The sequence below is a fragment of the Cupressus sempervirens genome, chromosome 4 (genome assembly GCF_028749045.1).
Source record: "Cupressus sempervirens isolate cs-2001-9-10 chromosome 4, ASM2874904v1, whole genome shotgun sequence".
NCBI lineage: Eukaryota > Viridiplantae > Streptophyta > Pinopsida > Cupressales > Cupressaceae > Cupressus > Cupressus sempervirens.
The window spans coordinates 114,238,962-114,258,942 of record NC_143121.1 but is presented as its reverse complement, the minus strand read 5'-3'; the positions used below and the strand labels follow the sequence as shown (position 1 = coordinate 114,258,942).

The 19,981-nt window shown below is 39.1% G+C and overlaps 1 pseudogene across 1 annotated transcript in view; it reads right to left on the bottom strand.

Moving 5' to 3' along the window:
• Positions 1–19,981, bottom strand: part of LOC149560188 (TMV resistance protein N-like) — a 64,542-nt pseudogene that overhangs the window by 28,438 nt on the left and 16,123 nt on the right. The window lies entirely within an intron of this gene.

The window sequence follows — 19,981 nt, the reverse complement described above, 5'->3', positions numbered from 1 at the left end:
AGCACCTTGGGATACATGCCAATGCAAAAAATAGGTTATTAACTTATTTTGTAATTGAGCCATAATTATGATAAGTAGAGGGTGTAAGTTGGAAGGATGATTATACTTGTAATTAAAGCACTCCAGAAAAAGAATGAGGCCAAAAGGCTTTACGGTTTGAAAGTTATTGCAGTTTTAATTTGCTTGGAGACCCTCTAAGAGCACTTCAAAGTCAGATTTGAGTCACTAAATGGCCCCAAATAGGCCCAAAAATGGGGGTGAAGGCTATAGAACTCTTGAAGAGCTTTCCAAAAATGTAAACGGTTCATCAATCGGAGTCCTGAATCAAAAATTATGCCTCTCGGAAGTTGGACTACCATTTTTGGATTCTTCTAATTTTACATCTACTTCTAACATGTTTTCTAGAACCTTTTGTTTTGGCGGTGGATGTCAAATGACATATTATAAAATATATTCCTAACCCTAAACCTAATTTTGGTTACTTAAGAACATTTCTGGCATTGTAAATGAAATTTTGGTGGAGTTGGGAGAAGATACTGTGAGAGAAGTTTTTTCTCCAAAATCTAATAACATTGTAGGCCATAGGGCACGTCATTGGGTCTATTTCCATTGTATTGAATGTAATAGCATATAACTTATGATAATAATATTCCCCTTTTCTTGTTGTGTTCATTTTGGTTTTGGATTGTGCCCTAATAAGTAGTATTAGAGCAAGCTTTCCTAAGTGTGTAGACAAAGCACCGACTATGAGGCAGTTTGCACCAGGACTATGTGGTTGTGGGATTTGATATAGCCAGAAGATGCCTCCTGTAAGAACCCCAAATAGGCTCTACGCTGATCACTGTTTGTTTCCCTGGGTGTAATAATTGTTTTTGGTTTGTTTTTGAATGTTTTAAGCTGTTTTTGGGTTTTTGAGTTGATGAAAAGAAAATACAAATATTGAAAACTAATCTACCTCAAATAATAACTCAAATCTGATCAAATTCATTTATTCAGATGGCTCCTAATGTTTGTACAATACTTATTGCTGGAGGCATACATTAAAAACATCATCATTAATAGTTGAAAAAAAAAAACCTGATTTTTGTCTCCGATACGCAACCACGCTACTGGTTGCTTCCTCCTTGGGCAGCGCCTATCAAAAACCGCAATATTAACTCTCTGATTCACTGTAGCGTTGTACTGTTCACCGCACTGTAGCTGCTGTTATAACCCTTTCCAACCTGTAACAGATTCACACAATATTGACTCCAGAATGAAGTCAACTCACAGGCAAAATTCAAGTGATATTTCACACCCTCAAATTGCATCAACTCTGAAGATACTACGTTCTCCACAGTCTGAATTCTTCTTAAACTTGTAGAAACCCTTGTTGCCACAACTTCAAGAAATTTCACAAGGCAAAGTTTTTAAGCAACTCTCATAACCTCCTCTTGAAGGAAGACAAGGTTTGTTTATAAGGACTCCTCAACTCCAGAATGAGTCTCCACGCTCAATGTGGGATAAAAGATATAATAATAACATAAATAATGTTATTACATTAAAACTTAGAAAACCCCTTTTAATTTTTCCATAAGCTTGGACCCACAATTAATTGAAACGATGGCCCCTTTTATGATATCATGACCCTCACTTAAGTTATATATTATAACTTAACAATATAGGCTCAAAACCAATAATGTTTATTTTAACTAAATAAACATTAATATCTCCATTATTACTCAACATTTTTGAATGTCGTTTGGACTGGGAGCTAACATGATAGAACTGCATATGACCATACCCCTTTTCTAAAAATAGCAGGGTTCTATCTTTATAACTCCAAAACTGCTAAAAATAGCCTGACCAAGCCAAACTCAAAGGAAAACTCATCATAAACAAACTCTGGCAACACAGAAGAGTACTCTGCTCTGGTCCTTGGAGGATCTCCACACCAAGGTGACCCTCTATCCAATCTTATTAGCCTACGAGGGTCTCTGATAGGCTAATCACCAGCTAAAGTGATGTCTCTAGCTAGAAGGGGACATCACAGTCCGCCCTCCTTGAAATTGCTTGTCCTCAAGCAATCTCAACTCTGGATGCTGTAAAATCTCCTCGCTCTCCCAAGTAGCATCCTCTACCGGCAAATCCTTCCACTTCACCAAATATTCTCGGATGGTACGTTTCCTCAAGTTCCTCTCTCTAAAATCAATGATAGCCTCCGGTATCAAAACAAGTTTTCCCTCATCATCCAGGGGTGGTAGTACTGTAGAAGGCACAATATGATGCCCTAGCGCCTTTTTGAGGCGTGACACATGAAAAACATTGTGCACCTTGCTCTCCGCCGGCAAGTCTAACTCATAAGCCACCTCTCCCACTTTCCTGATAATCCTAAATGGACCATAGTATCGTGGCTTGAGTTTCTCGGCACCATTCTTCTTGAGAGTGGATTGACGATAAGGCTGCAACATAAGATACACCATGTCTCCAACCTCAAAAGTCCGCTCAGTCCTCTTCTGATCTGCATACTGCTTTTGCTGATTTTGTGCCTTAGTTAGATTATCCTTGAGAGTCTTAACAAGGTCTTGACTCTCCTGTAACAAATCACCTGCACTGGGCACTCTACTGTCACTCAAAAGCAGATCCATAAAATTGGGTGCCTCATACCCATACAAGGCCATAAAGGGTGACATCTGAATAGACATGTGATAAGTGGTATTGTAGCAGTACTCACAAAGATAAATCCACTTTACCCATGCCCTCTGTTGCCCTGCTATATAATTTCTGAGATATCCCTCCACCCATTTGTTTACTATCTCTGTTTGACCATCTGTCTGAGGGTGGTAGCTAGTACTCGGAGTGAGCTCTGTCGCACACAACCTGAATAGCTCCTGCCAAAAGTGACTCAGAAACCTACTGTCTCTGTCACTTACAATGCTCCGAGGTAAGCCATGTAATCTGAATATCTCTTTGAAGAACAACTCTGCCACCTGTGTAGCAGTGTATGTAGCAGTGATCGGAAAGAAGTGTGCAAACTTCGTAAGGCGATCCACAACCACATATATGCAGTCTCTACCTTGGGCTCTAGGCAGTCCTGTGATGAAGTCCATAGACAAACACTCCCACTTCCTATCAGGAATCGGAAGTGGCTGAAGTAAACCGGCTGGATAGGAGTGTTCTTGCTTATTCTGCTGGCAAGTGGGACACTCCCTAACATATTGAAGTACCTCTACTTTGAGCCCTTTCCATGTGAATCGCTCTTTAATCTGTCGGTATGTCTTGTAGAAACCAGGATGTCCTGCCATAGGTGAATCATGAAAAGATTTCAAAACCACCCTCCTCACTACTGATCCTGGGACCAAAAATATTCGTCCTTTGTAAATGATGAGCTCATTCACAAGGGTGTATCTGCTGTCCTGAATAGTCCCATCTATGAATCCAGCTGCCCAAGTGTCCTTTGCATACTCTGCAAGGATCAAGTGTCTCCAATCCTCCGATATGTCTGTCAGTAAGCTCAAATGGGGCCTACGTGATAAGGCATCAGCAACTACATTCTGTGTCCCCTTAAAATATGTAATGTCAAAGTCATAGGACTGTAACTTGCTCACCCACTTTCGCTGCCTATCATTGAGATCTCGCTGCCCCAAAAAGTGTCTTAGGCTATTATGGTCGGTTTTGATACAGAATTTGCTACCTACCAAATATTGCCTGAATTTGGCCAAAGCATGCATAATGGCTAACATCTCCTTATCATATATGCTGAAGCTCCGCTCTGGCCCTCTCAATTTCCTGCTCTCATAAGCAATAGGGTGCTTCTCCTGCATAAGCACCGCTCCAATGCCCTCTCCGGAAGCATCACAATGTAGCTCAAAAGGTTTGCTGAAATCTGGTAATGCTAATACTGGACAAGAAGTCATCAACCCCTTAAATTTCTCAAAACACTCCTGTGCTTCAAGAGTCCACAAGAAAGCTCCCTTTCTCATCAAATCTGTCAAGGGTGCCGCATGCCTGGAATATCCATCCACAAACCTTCTGTAGAAACCACATAGTCCTAGAAAGCCCCTCAACTGTGTAAGGTTCACTGGTGAAGGCCACTCCACAATGGCACGAATCTTTTCAGGATCCATGCACACGCCCTCTGCACTGATGATGTGACCCAAGTACAACAACTCTGTCATGCCCAAATCACACTTCGACTCCTTTGCATACAAGGATTCTCTGTCCAATATACCCAGCACCGTGTCCAGGTGAACCAAGTGCTCCTCCCAAGATCTACTATATACCAAGATATCATCGAAGAAGACAAGTACAAATCTCCTCAACCGAGGATGGAAAACCCTATTCATTGTTGCCTGAAAAGTAGCAGGTGCGTTAGTTAGCCCAAATGGCATAACTACAAACTCAAAATGGCCACAATGACATCTAAAGGCTGTCTTCTCAATATCCTGCTCTCTAACTCTGATCTGGTGATAACCTGATCTCAAATCTATCTTTGAGAAGAAGCAAGCTCCATGAAGCTCATCTATCAACTCATCGATCCTGGGAATGGGGTATCTGTTTTTAATCGTCTTCTTATTAAGCACTCTGTAATCAATGCACATCCTCAATGTCCCATCCTTCTTCTTTACTAACACCACTGAAGAAGCAAAAGGAGACTTACTTGGTCTAATGTGGCCCATAGCAAGTAACTCCTTTATGGTTTTCTCAATTTCATCCTTCAACCTCTTCGGATGCCTGTAAGGTGTAATCATGATGGGCTTAGCCCCCTCCTCTAACTCAATGATGTGCTCAATACCTCTGTCTGGTGGTCTACCTGGTGGAATGTCACTGAACACCTTAGAGTGTTTAACTCTAAGCTCCTGAATATCAGGAGGATATTCAATCTTATGCTGTCCCTCCTGTGATGGCATCAACATGCACTCTGCTGCCCACTCTATCTGATCATGTTGAATCAATCTAGCCATTCTACGAAAAGAGACCATCATGAGATCACTGTCCCTGATTGCTTTAAGAATATGTGTCTTCCCATTCACTTTAAACCTCATCTCCATCTCCTTGAGGTTAAGAGTGAACTCACCAATATCATGCAACCAACTCATCCAAAGAACTATATCTGTATCTCCCATAGGTACAACATAAAAATCTGCCTTAAAGTCATAATTATTAACTTTCAATGGGAGTCCAGTGATCCTACGATCACATTTGAGGACATAGCCATCCGCTACCCTCACTCTAATTCCCCCAAACTCCTCTGTTTGTATGCCACGCTTCTCCACCATCCTAGCATCAATGAAATTATGAGTGGCACCTGTATCAACCAAGGTTATGACTCGCTGTCCAGCAAGTACTCCTCTCATCCGGAATGACCCTTCTTGCTTAATACTAGTGAGACGAGCTTCCCTAAGTTGCCCATCTCCTTCCCCATCCTTGGACTCCATTTTAGACAAGTTTTCAGCCTTGTCTTCCTCTTTTTCACCATCTATTTCCTCTATATCAGACTGCTGATCTGAATAATCTGATTCTGATTCCTCATAGTATGCCCACATAACTCTGTTAGCTTTTCCCTTTGGCCTAAGAGGACAATCATGGTTTGTATCATAGGGTCCCTTACAGTAGAAACATAATTTTTTCTTCCTCAAATCGTTTAATGTTTCCTTGTCAAAAGGTGCTGGAGTTTTATCTTTAGAATCATTTTTAAAATCAGTCCTCTCTGGTTTTTTATAAAATGGTTTGTTATCCTTACTAGAAGATGCTCCTTTGGACTGAAATTTGTTTGTTGGGACTGCATGTTCCATACTTCTTGCCTTTTTCATCGCTTCCTGTAAAGAAATAGGATCAAATGCCTTTATCCAACCTCTCAGTGGTTCGGATAGGCCCTCAATGAAAAGAACTATCAATCTATGCTCCGAAATGTTTGGCACCATGACTGCCAACCACTGAAATTCACCAATGAAATACTCCAAGTTGCCTGTTTATTTTAGCTGTGCTAAGTCCCGGAAGTAAATCTCTGGATCTTTTTTGTCAAATCTTTCAACCAACCTATCCACAAAGTCCTGGTATTCTGTCACTTGGTTATGCTGAAGTGTTACCATACCATGGTACCACCAATCATGTGCTATTCCCTCCAAATGCAAGGTGACATATTTGATAGCTTCAATCTCTGTCATTGGCCTCAGTGCCAAAAATGTGTCAAGCTTATGAATCCAAGCTTGAGCTGTCATCTTACCACTCCCATCAAATGTAGGCATAGTAAGCTTGCCTGTAGCCCTCTTCAGCTCACTATTTTGACCTCTAGGCCTCCTATCTTGTCTGAGTGACCTGTAATGCTCTCTCCTCTGATTTACAAAGCATTCAAAGGTCATCCTCTCCCGAACCTGCGGAGCTAATAATTCCCATTCATCATTTGCAGCCATGAGTGCATCTGCGAATATGGGGTCTCCTGTCGCCTCCTCTACCGGAGCTTCTTCTGGCTCCTCCGGAACAAATGTAGGGCGTGTAGGCCTATCGGCTGTTCTAGAATGGGTCCGTTGTGGTCTCTGATTACCTGTAGCACTCCTGTTATCTCCCTGTTCTCCCGGCTCCCCATTTTGTCTAACAGGTAGGTTCATCCTTTCTACCATAGTAGTGAGTGCCTGTAATGCCTGTGCCATCTGCTGCTGCCCTGTAACCATAGCACGGTAGAATTCTCTGGTATCCTGATCATCATTATTCCTCCTGTTTCTAGGTGGACTACCATCATGCCTCTCTTCCATATTTCCTGTTTCCTGTAACTGTTCTCTTTCAATCAGAGCTCTCCTACGAGTATGGTACCTGTGTGGTCCAATTTCCGGTGGCTGCATATGACTCCCCAAACCCTCAGGATGGCAGGAATGAGGCTCTGATACCAATGTAAGAACCCCAAATAGGCTCTACGCTGATCACTGTTTGTTTCCCTGGGTGTAATAATTGTTTTTGGTTTGTTTTTGAATGTTTTAAGCTGTTTTTGGGTTTTTGAGTTGATGAAAAGAAAATACAAATATTGAAAACTAATCTACCTCAAATAATAACTCAAATCTGATCAAATTCATTTATTCAGATGGCTCCTAATGTTTGTACAATACTTATTGCTGGAGGCATACATTAAAAACATCATCATTAATAGTTGAAAAAAAAAAACCTGACTTTTGTCTCCGATACGCAACCACGCTGCTGGTTGCTTCCTCCTTGGGCAGCGCCTATCAAAAACCGCAATATTAACTCTCTGATTCACTGTAGCGCTGTACTGTTCACCGCACTGTAGCTGCTGTTATAACCCCTTCCAACCTGTAACAGATTCACACAATATTGACTCCAGAATGAAGTCAACTCACAGGCAAAATTCAAGTGATATTTCACACCCTCAAATTGCATCAACTCTGAAGATACTACGTTCTCCACAGTCTGAATTCTTCTTAAACTTGTAGAAACCCTTGTTGCCACAACTTCAAGAAATTTCACAAGACAAAGTTTTTAAGCAACTCTCATAACCTCCTCTTGAAGGAAGACAAGGTTTGTTTATAAGGACTCCTCAACTCCAGAATGAGTCTCCACGCTCAATGTGGGATAAAAGATATAATAATAACATAAATAATGTTATTACATTAAAACTTAGAAAACCCCTTTTAATTTTTCCATAAGCTTGGACTCACAATTAATTGAAACGATGGCCCCTTTTATGATATCATGACCCTCACTTAAGTTATATATTATAACTTAACAATATAGGCTCAAAACCAATAATGTTTATTTTAACTAAATAAACATTAATATCTCCATTATTACTCAACATTTTTGAATGTCGTTTGGACTGGGAGCTAACATGATAGAACTGCATATGACCATACCCCTTTTCTAAAAATAGCAGGGGTCTATCTTTATAACTCCAAAACTGCTAAAAATAGCCTGACCAAGCCAAACTCAAAGGAAAACTCATCATAAACAAACTCTGGCAACCCAGAAGAGTACTCTGCTCTGGTCCTTGGAGGATCTCCACACCAAGGTGACCCTCTATCCAATCTTATTAGCCTACGAGGGTCTCTGATAGGCTAATCACCAGCTAAAGTGATGTCTCTAGCTAGAAGGGGACATCACACCTCCACAAAGAGAGCATGGTGGAAGGGACAGAGTTGTTCCTCCTGAGGTTAGAGCCCTCCAAAGATGAGTTCAAGCATTGCAAGAGGAGATCCGTAAATGGATGAATATTGTCGTCGGTGACGAAATTGAGGAGGAAAATGAAGAAGGAAATATTGGGCAGGAAGGGGAAGGAGACGACAAAATCCTAAACCAAGCAGAGAAGAAGCTTTTTAGGGCCATTGCCAAGCAGGGAAAAAGACCTAAAATTGACGTCGGCATGTTTTCGAGAAATCTAAACCCGGATGAGTTGATCGACTAGATCAATGAGCTAGAGGAATAATTTGAGTATAAGGATATCTAGGACCCTAATAGGGTTAAGTTTACAAAAGCCAAAATGAAAGGCCATGCCAAAATCTGGTGGCAAGAGATTTAGTTGGAAAGAAATAGAAGAGGAGAGGAGAAAATCACAAGATGGGATCGCATGGTGGACAAACTAAAGAAGCAGTTCATTTCTCTTGATTACGAGCTTGATTTGTTCAAGAAGATGCAAGGGTTAAAGCAATCGGAAAAATCTATTCAGGAATACACTGAAGAATTTTACTGAGTCCTTATTAGGGCGGGGCATGCAAAAGCAAACAAGGCGAAGGTTGCCCATTACCTTAATGGGTTAAGACCTAGCATTCAAGAGTTAAGTCTGGTTAGAATGACTAGCACTGAAGAGGCGTACCAATTTGCCTTGTGAGTTGAGGAGAAGCTAAACAAAAAGTTTGATGGAAGGCAAAGAGGGTGCAATCAAGGAGGAAGGGACGGTGGCAGGTCATTTGGAGGCCGAAATGAGAACCAAAAGAAAAATGAAGATGTAGGTACTAGCCAAAACCAAAGGAAAGAAGGTTTTAACCACTCCCGTGATCAGAACTTTGGAGATCAGAGAGGAAGAGGTAGAGAACGTGGACAAGGTTCAGGAAGAGGAGGCTTTCGTGGTACCTATTTTCATTGTAATGAAGGTCATCGTGCCTACGAATGCCCTCCATGCCAAGGAAGGACAAATAGGAGAGTTGATGATCAAGCAAGGGTTACTCATGGGGATAATGATGCACAATCATCGCATTCAGAGGATGCAGAAAGAGGAGAGGTTCTAGGAACTTGAAGGATCTTACTGAGTGGTGAGATTGAACTTGGACAAAGGAGTTTGTTTCGTACCAAGTGCAAGTGCAAGGGTAAATGTTGTGATGTGATTGTTGATGGTGGAAGCACTGACAACTTGGTGTCAGAGGAGATGGTCTCAAAGCTAAAGCTCAAGAGGGAGAAACACCCCCAACCCTATCGGATTGCTTGGGTGCAGGATGATCATAAGGTCCTGGTTAGTGAGCAATGTTTGGTAAAAGTTCAAGATTGAGAGTTACCATGACGAGGCTCTTTGTGACACCATCCCAATGGATGTCTGCCATTTATTGTTGGGAAGGCCGTGGCAATTTGATAAACATGTTATACATGCTATACATGATGGTCATGCAAATACATACTCTCTGACAAAGGATGGAGTTCGCCACAAATTGAAGCCCTTGATAAAGGAGGGTGAAAAGGTATGCAGTAGTGCTAGGGTATGTCTTGTTGATGGAAGAAAATTTATGGATGGAATGAACCATTAGCATATGTGTTATGCTTTAATTCCTAGAAAGGATATGAAGGTAGTAGTGAAGTTCCACTTGAAGTTTTAGATCTATTGAGTATGGAGATGTCATCTCTAATAATGTTCCAGAAGGGTTGCCGCCAATAAGGCAAATCAATCATCAAATAGATTTAGTCCTTGGAGCTAGTTTGCCTAACAAGGTTGCTCATAGGATGACTCCTACTGAGACTAAGGAACTAAACAGACAAGTTCAGGAGTTGTTGAGGAAAGGTTTAATTCAAGAGAGCCTGAGTCCATGTGCAGTACCTGCAGTGCTGGCACCAAAGAATGATGGAGAGTGAAGAATGTGTATAGACTCTCGGGCTATAAATAAAATAACCATCAAATACCGATTTCCTTTGCCAAAGATGGATGATCTTATGGACTGCTTGAGTGGAGCTCAGTATTTCACAAAGATAGATCTCAAGAGTGGCTATCACTAGATAGGGATACGAGAGGGAGATGAGTGGAAGACTGCATTCAAGACCAAGGAGGGTCTCTATGAGTGGTTAATCATGCCCTTTGGATTGACCAATGAGCCAAGCACCTTCATGCGGCTTATAAATGAAGTACTAAAGAAATTTTTGGGAAAATTTGTTATCGTCTATCTGGATGATATTTTGATTTTCAGTAAATCTTTGGATGAACATTTATTGCACATTCGTAGTTGTTAGTCTATTTGGGGTTTGTTATATCAGCTGAAGGTCTCAAAATGGACCCAGAGAAGGTGAAGGTCATCTTGGAATGGTTTACTCGAAGGTCTACCACTAAGGTGAGGTCATTCCATAGTCTGGCCAGTTTTTTACAAGAAGTTCATTAGGAATTTCAGTAGTATATGTGCACCCCTAACTGAAACAATGAGGGGGGATAGAAAAAAGTTTAAGTGGACTACAGGAGCTGCAAGGAGTTTTGAATTGCTGAAAAAGGTGACAGAGCAACCTGTGTTGGCACTTCTTGATTTCAACAAAGCGTTCCAGGTGGATTGCGATGCTAGTGGCAATGTTGTTGGGTTGTGTTGAGCCAAGAAGGTAGCCTATTGCCTATTTCGGTGAAAAATTGAATGATGCAAAGAAGAAGTATTCTATTTATGATCAAGAATTCTATGCAATAGTTTAGGCCATAACGATATGGAGGCATTATTTGTTGCCAAAAGAATTTGTTTTGCATACTGATCACCAAGCATTGCAATACCTAAATAGCCAAGGTAAATTGAATCAGAGACATTTGAAATGGGTAAAGTTCATGCAAAGCTATACATTTGTATTAAAACATAGAAGCGAAACGTCTAATAGGGTTGCAGATGCATTAAGTAGGAAACAGTTGTTGCTAACAGTAATGCAAGTTGAAGTGGTTGGGTTTGATGAACTCAAGAATCTATACCCTGAAGATCCTGACTTTGCAGAGGCTTAGAAGGCTTGTAAAGAACCTGTTACTCTAGATAGGACCAAGTGGGTAGATTACATCATTTAGGATGGTATGTTGTTCAAGGAAAGTCAATTGTGTATTCCAAGGAGTTCTATGAGGAAGAACTTGATCAAGGAGAAGCACAGTGGAGGGATGGCCAAACACTTTGGTTGAGATAAGACCACTGCCATTATTAGAGAACATTATTTTTAGCCTCAATTGTCACAGGACATGAAGAAGTTTGTGCAAAGTTGTCAAGTATGTTAAACAGAAAAAGGATTTAGTCAAAATAGTGGACTCTATCAGCCATTGCTTATTCCATCGAAGCCTTGGGAGGACATAAGTATGGATTTTGTTCAAGCCATAAAGAAATGGAGGCATTATTTGTTGCCAAAAGAATTTGTTTTGTATACTGATCACCAGGCATTGCAATACCTAAATAGCCAAGGTAGATTGAATCAAAGACATTTGAAATGGGTAGAGTTCATGCAAAGCTATACATTTGTATTAAAACATAGAAGCGGAAGGTCTAATAGGGTTGCAAATGTATTAAGTAGGAGACAATTGTTGCTGACAGTAATGCAGGTTGAAGTGGTTGGGTTTAATGAACTCAAGAATCTATACCCTAAGGATCATGACTTTGCAGAGGCTTGGAAGGCTTGTAAAGAACCTGTTACTCTAGACAAGACCAGGTGGGTAGATTACATGATTTAGGATGGTATGTTGTTCAAGGGAAGTCAATTGTGTATTCCAAGGAGTTCCATGAGGGAGAACTTGATCAAGGAGAAGCACAATGGAGGGATGGCAGGACACTTTGGTCGAGATAAGACCATTGCCATTATTAGAGAACATTATTTTTGGCCTCAATTGCAGAGTTGTCAAGTATGTCAAACAGCCAAAGGATTTAGTCAAAATATTGGACTCTATTAGCCATTGCCTATTCCATCGAAGCCTTGGGAGGACATAAGTATGGATTTTGTTCTTAAATTGTTGAGGACACAAAAGGGTAATTACTCAGTATTTGTGGTGGTTGATAGGTTCTCCAAGATGACACATTTCATTCTATGCCATAAGACTCACGATGTAGTGCATATTGCAGATTTATTTTCCAGAGAGGTGGTGAGGCTACATGGTCTCCCAAAAAGTATTTTTTTTTACAGAGATACTAAAGTTGTTGGGTATTTCTAGAGGACTTTGTGGAGGAAGTTGAAGACAGAATTGAAGTTCAGTTCTGCACATCATCCGTAGACTGATGGACAAATAGAAGTAGTAAATAGAAGTCTGGGGAATTTGCTGAGGTGTTTAATAGGAGATAAGCTCAAGGGATGGGATTTGATTCTACCACAAGAAGAATTTGCTTACAATAATTCTGTGAATAGGAGTACTGGTAGATCACCATTCCAAATCGTGAATGGGAGTAGTCCAAGCACTGCACCAGAGCTGAGAAAGATAGAGCAAGGGGAGAGGACAAGTGTTGAGGCAGAAGATTTTGCTGAACATGTCAATAACCTACATGAGGAGGTACATGCACATATTACCAAGATGAACCTACAGTATAAAGCTAAAGTAGATCAAAAGAGGAGACATTAGGAGTTCCAAGTTGGGGATCTGGTTATGGTATACTTGAGGAAGGAATGATTTCTAATAGGTACCTACAACAAGTTGAAGATGAAGAAATTTGGCCCCTACAGAATTTTGAAGAAACATGACTCAGGAAATGCATATGAGGTGGGGTTGCTAGATGGGATTCACATTTCTCCTATTTTCAATATTGCAGACTTAATAGAATATCATGACGATGGTGCAAAGGAGGAGTTGATGCTGGAGCCATTTCCAATTTCTACTTCTGAGAAGGAAGAGGTTGAAGAAATTATGGATAGTCGTGTGGGCTGGAGTACCAGAAACAGGTAGTATGAAGAATACCTGGTGAAGTGGAAAGGACGACCAGTGGAAGGTTCAACTTGGATATCTACAGTGGAGGTTGCCCATTTGGGTTTTCCTCTACTAGCTATAAAGTGACAAGGTCACTTTTCAATTTACCCTGAGTGCTTGATGCAAGAGCATCCAGTGGTGTAAGGGCAATCCTGTATCACCCAAAAAAATATGCTTAGTGTTAGTTTCTGTTTAATGTGTTTTCATTTCTGGATACCCATTTGGGTCAAATAGAGATTCCAACTCTCATAGTTCCACTATTGGTTTTACAGGTTAGAGTTTGTGAACACCTTGGGATACGTGCCAATACACAAAATAAGTTATTTTGTAATTGAGCCATAATTATGATGAGTTAGAGGGTGTAAGTTGGAGGGATGATTATACTTGTAATTTAAAGCACTCTAGAAAAAGAATCAGATCAAAAGGCTTTACGGTTTGAAAGTTATTATAGCTTTAAGTTGTCTGGAGACCCCCTAAGAGCGCTTCAAAGTCAGATTTGAGGCACTAAATGGCCTCATATGGGCCCAAAAATGGGGGACAGGGCTATAGAGCACTTGGAGACCTTTTCTGGAAATGTAAACACTTCATCAATCGGAGTCCCGAATCAAAAGTTCTACCTCCCGGAAGTTGGACTACCATTTTTGGATTCCTCTAATTTTACATCAACTTCTAACGTGTTTTCTAGAACCTTCTGTTTTGGCAGTGGATGTCAAATGGCATATTCTAAAATGTATTCCTAACCCTAAACCTAATTTGGGTTACTTAAGGACATTTCTGGCATTGTAAATGCAATTTTTGGTGGAGTTGGGTGAAGGTACTATGAGAGAGGTTTTTTCTCTAGAATCTGATAACATTGTAGGCCTTGGGGCACATCATTGGGTTTGTTTTCCATTATACTGAATGTAATAGCATATCACTTCTGATAATAATATTCCCGTTTTCTTGTTGTGTTCATTTTGGTCTTGGATTTTGCCCTCATCATGAAGTCAAAAGTAAGGAGAACCTAATGTGCAGATTGAAGAAAAGTTTATATGGTTTGAAGCAAGCACCTCGGCAATAGTATCTGAAATTTGACAAGTTTATGCATGAGTATGGATATAGTAAGTGTCATTCAGATCATTGTGTTTATTTTAAGAGGTTGGATGATAGCAGCTACATTATTTTATGTCTATATGTTGAGGATATGCTTGTAGTTGGGTCTAACATGGATCATATTAAGGGTTAAAGGAATAGTTCACACATTCATTTGCTATGAAGAATTTGGAGGCAGAAAAACAAATCCTTGGTATGAAGATTTGCAAAGATAGGCAGAACAAGAAATTGACATTATCTCAGGCTGATTATATTGAGGTGTTGCAACGTTTCTCTATGGAGAATGCTAAAGCTATTAGCACACCTTTACCTGGTCATTTGAAGTTGACTAAGGAGATGTGTCCCAAGACACAAGAAGAGGAGGATAAGATGTCCAAGGTATCTTATGCTTCAGCTATAGGAAGCTTGATGTATGCTATGGTATGTACTAAGTCAAATATTGCACATGTAGTGAGAGTCGTTAACCGATATATGAGTCATCCAAGAATTGAGCATTGGAATAAATGGATTCTCAGATATTTGAGAGGTACATCCAGTAAGTGTTTACACTTTGGGGGCTCTACTACTAATTTACAGGGCTATGTTGACTCAGATTTGGCAGGGGATATTGATACTAGGCGGAGTACTACAAGTTATGTATTTACTATTGGTGGGGCAACAGTGAGCTAGTTTTCTAGGTTACAAAAGGTTAATGCTTTATCCACTACAAAGGCAGAGTATGTTGCTGCTACAAAGGCACCCAAGGGGATGATATGGCTTCAGTTCTTCCTGGAAGAACTGGAACTGGGACACCCTCAGAAGGCTGATTATTTGTTTGCAGATAGTTAGAGTGTCATTCATCTTGCAAAGAATTCAGCTTTGCATTCAAAGACAAAACACATTCAGTTGCGATACCATTTCATTCGATCATTTTTGGATGATGGACAGTTAAAGCTGAATATGATACATACAGATGACAATCCAGTAGATATGTTTACAAAGGTAGTAACAAGGGAGAAGTTGAATTCCTCTTCAGCTTCGGTTGGTCTTCTAGACTAAACAAAATAAAAGAACAACAGAGTCCAACGTGGTTTGATCTCTCCAATGGGAGCTATAGGTTTAGTGATGTTATGATTAGTCTCCAAGTGGGAGGTTATTGTTGTGGAGCCTAATTAGTCTCCAATTGGGGAGATTCTTGTAATGTGGAGCCTAATCAGATTCAGAGTTCTATTTGGCGCGATTTTCTCCCCATATTATTTCTACAGGGGTTCGGGGCCAGTACCCCCAAGGCAAGGTCAAGGGCAATGGCCCTACGAGGTCTTGCAGCAATGCCCCAAGTGCGCTCCCTGTCATAGTACAAGGTGGGATCGAGGGGCAACACCCTCGTGGGGGTTTTCGGCAGTAGCGCCCCCGAAGCCAAAAATGACCTTATATTGTAAAAGGCGTCGGCTACTATTTTTCTATTATTGTAGCCCTAATTTTGTAAGTGGCAAAAAGCTTGTATAAAAAGGCTTACGGTTAGGGATTTTCATAATGTGTGATACGAAAAATTGGTTCTTGCGGCGGTATTGAGCTGTAAGAGATTACGAATTGTAATTAGGTTGTAATCACTAGATAATAATAATATTGGACTTGCTATTGGTGGACGTAGCCCAGGGATTGGGCATGATGGAACCTGATTTTGTGTTTCCAATTGAATAAATCTATTCTGGGGAAGAAAGGAAGAACACATGAAGTACTTGCCCAGGGCATTTATTAAGCAGTACCTTTCATTATTGGAGGATTATTATGCAACAAAGGCTATGGAGAGAGTTAAGCTTAAGACATTCCAATTAGCTCAGGATTCTACTTATTTCAGCATAATATAAAAGGATGTTCATGATCAATTTAATACCTTCGAAATCAGTTTTTCTTTTCAATCCAGCAAACAGCAGGTTCATTTAAGTGTTATAAAGAATGGATGCAGACCTCTCACAAGTGGATAAAAGAAGAGTTGGACAGTTCTTTAGTTTTCTTTCCTGGGATAGATTCATGATTATGTCTTCAAGTATTAGGTTCCAATCAGATACAAATATGCATCAGGAAAATATTTATTGAGATCTTTTGAGCCACTGACGATCAGTATCTATTGCAATTTACCTTATTCTTTTTGGATTTTATGTGTGAAGCTGACATATGTTCTTCTCATGGTAAAATGAATGCAGCAGACCAAAGAAAAAATCAATGAACTCCATACAGATATAACACCTAGTTTTATAAGGAGGATTATATGTGCATAATATCTAACTGAAATTGTGATTCCGTCTTAAGTAGCAGACATGTGTATCTGGTGTGTATATATATATATATATATATATATATATATATATATATATATCAAACATGCGAGTAGCATCAGATGTTAAAAAGATGACAATCTTGAGACTGAAGGAGAGTACATTGAAATGAAATGGAAAGCCAGTAAGGGTGTGTTTGAATCACTGTGTGCTTGCGAGAACTATTTGAAAGCAAATTAAGCAGCACTTTATTTATCCTCAAAGTATATGGATTTGACTACATATACCCGGGTATATGCGAAGAATTGCCCAGATTGTCATTCTATTTCCTCACTCGAAGCAAATCACAGAGACATTAACATTGTGCACAATTTGCTCAGAGTTAGAAGTTGATTCCGCCTACAGTTTGAGAGTGTTATTAATGGCAGCCGGAAGATGTTGATGATTAATAGAAGAGTCTTGGAGACTTTGGCACCCATGTCTTATAAGCCGCTGAAGCATTATCAATCATAATTAACTTTATTTGGTGTTTGCTGCAGGTTGGAGCATCATCATAGCAGCAGGGTGTCGGGTTGAACATTCTGTGGCGTGGGATGTATCGGTTCATGGCAACACAAGGAAAGGAGATCACGAGGAGTCATCATGCGCAGAAGAGGAAAAAATTATTTGCGTATCCAGCCAAGTCGACTTAAGACAATGATGGGATGATAATGTCTTTATCGCCCAATTCACCATTGCGTTCAGAAAACCTTGATTCGTTTCTTCTTTGAATAGCCAGAGATTGAGAATGAAGTATAAAAATTTCTATGTTCGAGATACTGCGTGGAAGACACCAAAGCATCATGAATTAATTATTTAAAGCCACCTCCTTTGATTATCGATGGTTGTTTTGGATTTACTACTAAATAGTTGTAATTAGGTATCGTGAAGGGGTGTGTCCATTCCTTACGTACCTTTTTACTTATTATAAATATGTAATACAAAGGGAGGAGGGGGGGCAATATTCATATATATATTTTTTATTTTTACCTATTATATAAGCAATTCATATATTATATTCTTCTATTGGTGAAGAATGAATTTTTTAACTAAGTCTATGGATGCGGATTATTGAATAAATGTATTTATATGCGCTTTGGAGTCAAATGCATTGGATGGATCGTCTAAAGGATTGTCTCCAGTGTATTTTATTTCCGGCATGATCAGTAAGAAGTATTTATTTATTTTATTTGCTTAAAGTTTTTAGAAGTCAAAAATACTATATAGTTCGTCCTTTATGATCATTTCTCAATTTTATAAATAATTTATTGTCAGAGTAAGTAGATCAAATCAAGTGTGGCTATTTGAACTCGACAAATACAAATATTGTGAAATATTTTAATTGTTTCCTTATTTGTATCTATTTTGTCCTAATAAGGGTTAAAATATTATAGACTGGTTTAAATATGCGTAAAACAATTGATTTATCGCATCTGATGACTAAACTATTTATAAATTCAATGTACATAACATCATAAAGTTGTATGTGAAAACTTATAGTTCTGACTCTATCACCCTTTGGCACTGGTCTTTATATTTTTTTCATAATTCAAATCTATAGCTAGCAATTATTTCATATCCTCCCTTTACAAAATTAATATATTCATTTGTTGCAATCATTATTTTTTATTTAAAAACAATTCATATATTCATTTATTATTCTTAACCCGTAATTTGCAAACTTAAAGTTTTCTATTATTCTTGCCATTTGGAAATTTTCACTATATTTGTGCTCTAACCAATCTACTATAAGGATTTTGGATGTAAGGCTATTGTCCAGGATCAGGTACACCCGCCTCGGTTTTGCAGAGTCGGAAGTGCAAGGAACTCGGATCGTGTTGTTCAATTCCGTCAAAGTTGGCCTTAACCAGTTGGATATCCCAGCATCGAGCAGACAAGGCTCGTAGGATTCCAATCTGCGGTTTTGGGAACCAACAGGGCAAACCACATTAAATCTTGGTGTCTTGTGTTCTCTTCTATGCGATCTATTATTTTCTAATATTGGTTATATTTGCATGTAACTATTATTTCTGTTTGAAGTTAATCCTAACAACTTTTCCTTATAAGTTCCCAGTCTTTCTACATCCTTGTCCCAAGGTGGTGCCCACAAAACTTCTGCATATTGTTCAAGAACTTCATATCCAAGAGGGTGAATGAATATTTCTCTTAGCTCAACAACCTCCATGTATATAACATCAGTTTCAACCATAAAGCATATTGTATCAGCATAGTTTTTAACTATTTGCCTTGGAATTCTATACCTTTGCTTCATCTCTCTTTGAAATCCTTTAAACAATCCAAATAGATCCCTTGTGATATTACCTCTGTATTGCATGTTATACTATTCAATAACCAATGTCGTGGTGGGTACATCATTTGTCCAAGCACGTGGGTGCATGTCTAGAAACTTGTGAATGATATGAAAGAACATGTGTATTATTAAGGATCCAAACCTAAAAGGTTGTGTCTTGTCATGCTTAATCCTTCTAAGACTCTCAAACAATTGTTGTCTCAAGATCTCACTAATGTCAAAATGTTCTTTCTCAATAACCATCTTATAAGTTGTTTGTATAACCCCTACAAATATTGAGTTATGTCTACTGCAGTAGTGCATCTTGGAGCGTAAAAGTTCAGCAAATATCCTGACATCTTGTTGTCTGATATCACATAGTGTCATTGCTATCTTATCCCATTTGGTTCTTGTGTTGGTTTCAATCTCCTTCTTGACCATCTTGGTCGCAACTGGAATTATGCCTGTATTATCTAATGTTGTGACTAGATGTATCAATTCTTTAGTAATAATTACAGGTTTGTGACGAATCCAAAAGAACTTGTCATGTATTGTTCTTACAACTATCTTGATCCACTCAGGCTCGTCGAATTCCTCATTGTTCATATACTATAGGATGTTTAGATTCTTAAGTGTTGGAATTCACTCTTAAGGTTTTTATCTTCCTTATAAATTTCACTCAAATCCTTCCAAATGTTTTGATTCCCTATAATCTCAAATTTGCAGCAGATGTAAGCTCTAACATCCTTGACATGAAGTACATCCTCTAGTGTTTGGGAGAATGCACCCTCAAGGTTGTCTTCCATGGATTTAAAAGGATGTTTTTTAAATTGATGATGTGGCCTATCCTTAACATCATAGAATTGAGGCTTATCCATGCTTATACTACTTAACAATAAATGAAAATGCTTCAAATTAAGAGTTCGCAATGCATAAATACCTTAAAAAATTATTGTGTTGGGGTTTCTACAAATAGCACTAAAAAGTTTGTAATCTCCTTTCAAACTCTTTGCTCTAGCTCTCTAGTATCTCTGATAGCTCAAATGATGATAATAAACTTCACTTTACCCTTTATATTCTTAGCAATCTCTTTTTCCATTAATGTGTTAGCCATAAAGCTAATATGAATTAACAGTATATGTTCAAATCTATAGTGATGACCAGAACATTGTACCAACTTCTGTGAACACAAATATATGCTTAATTATATCATACACACCTCATACTAAG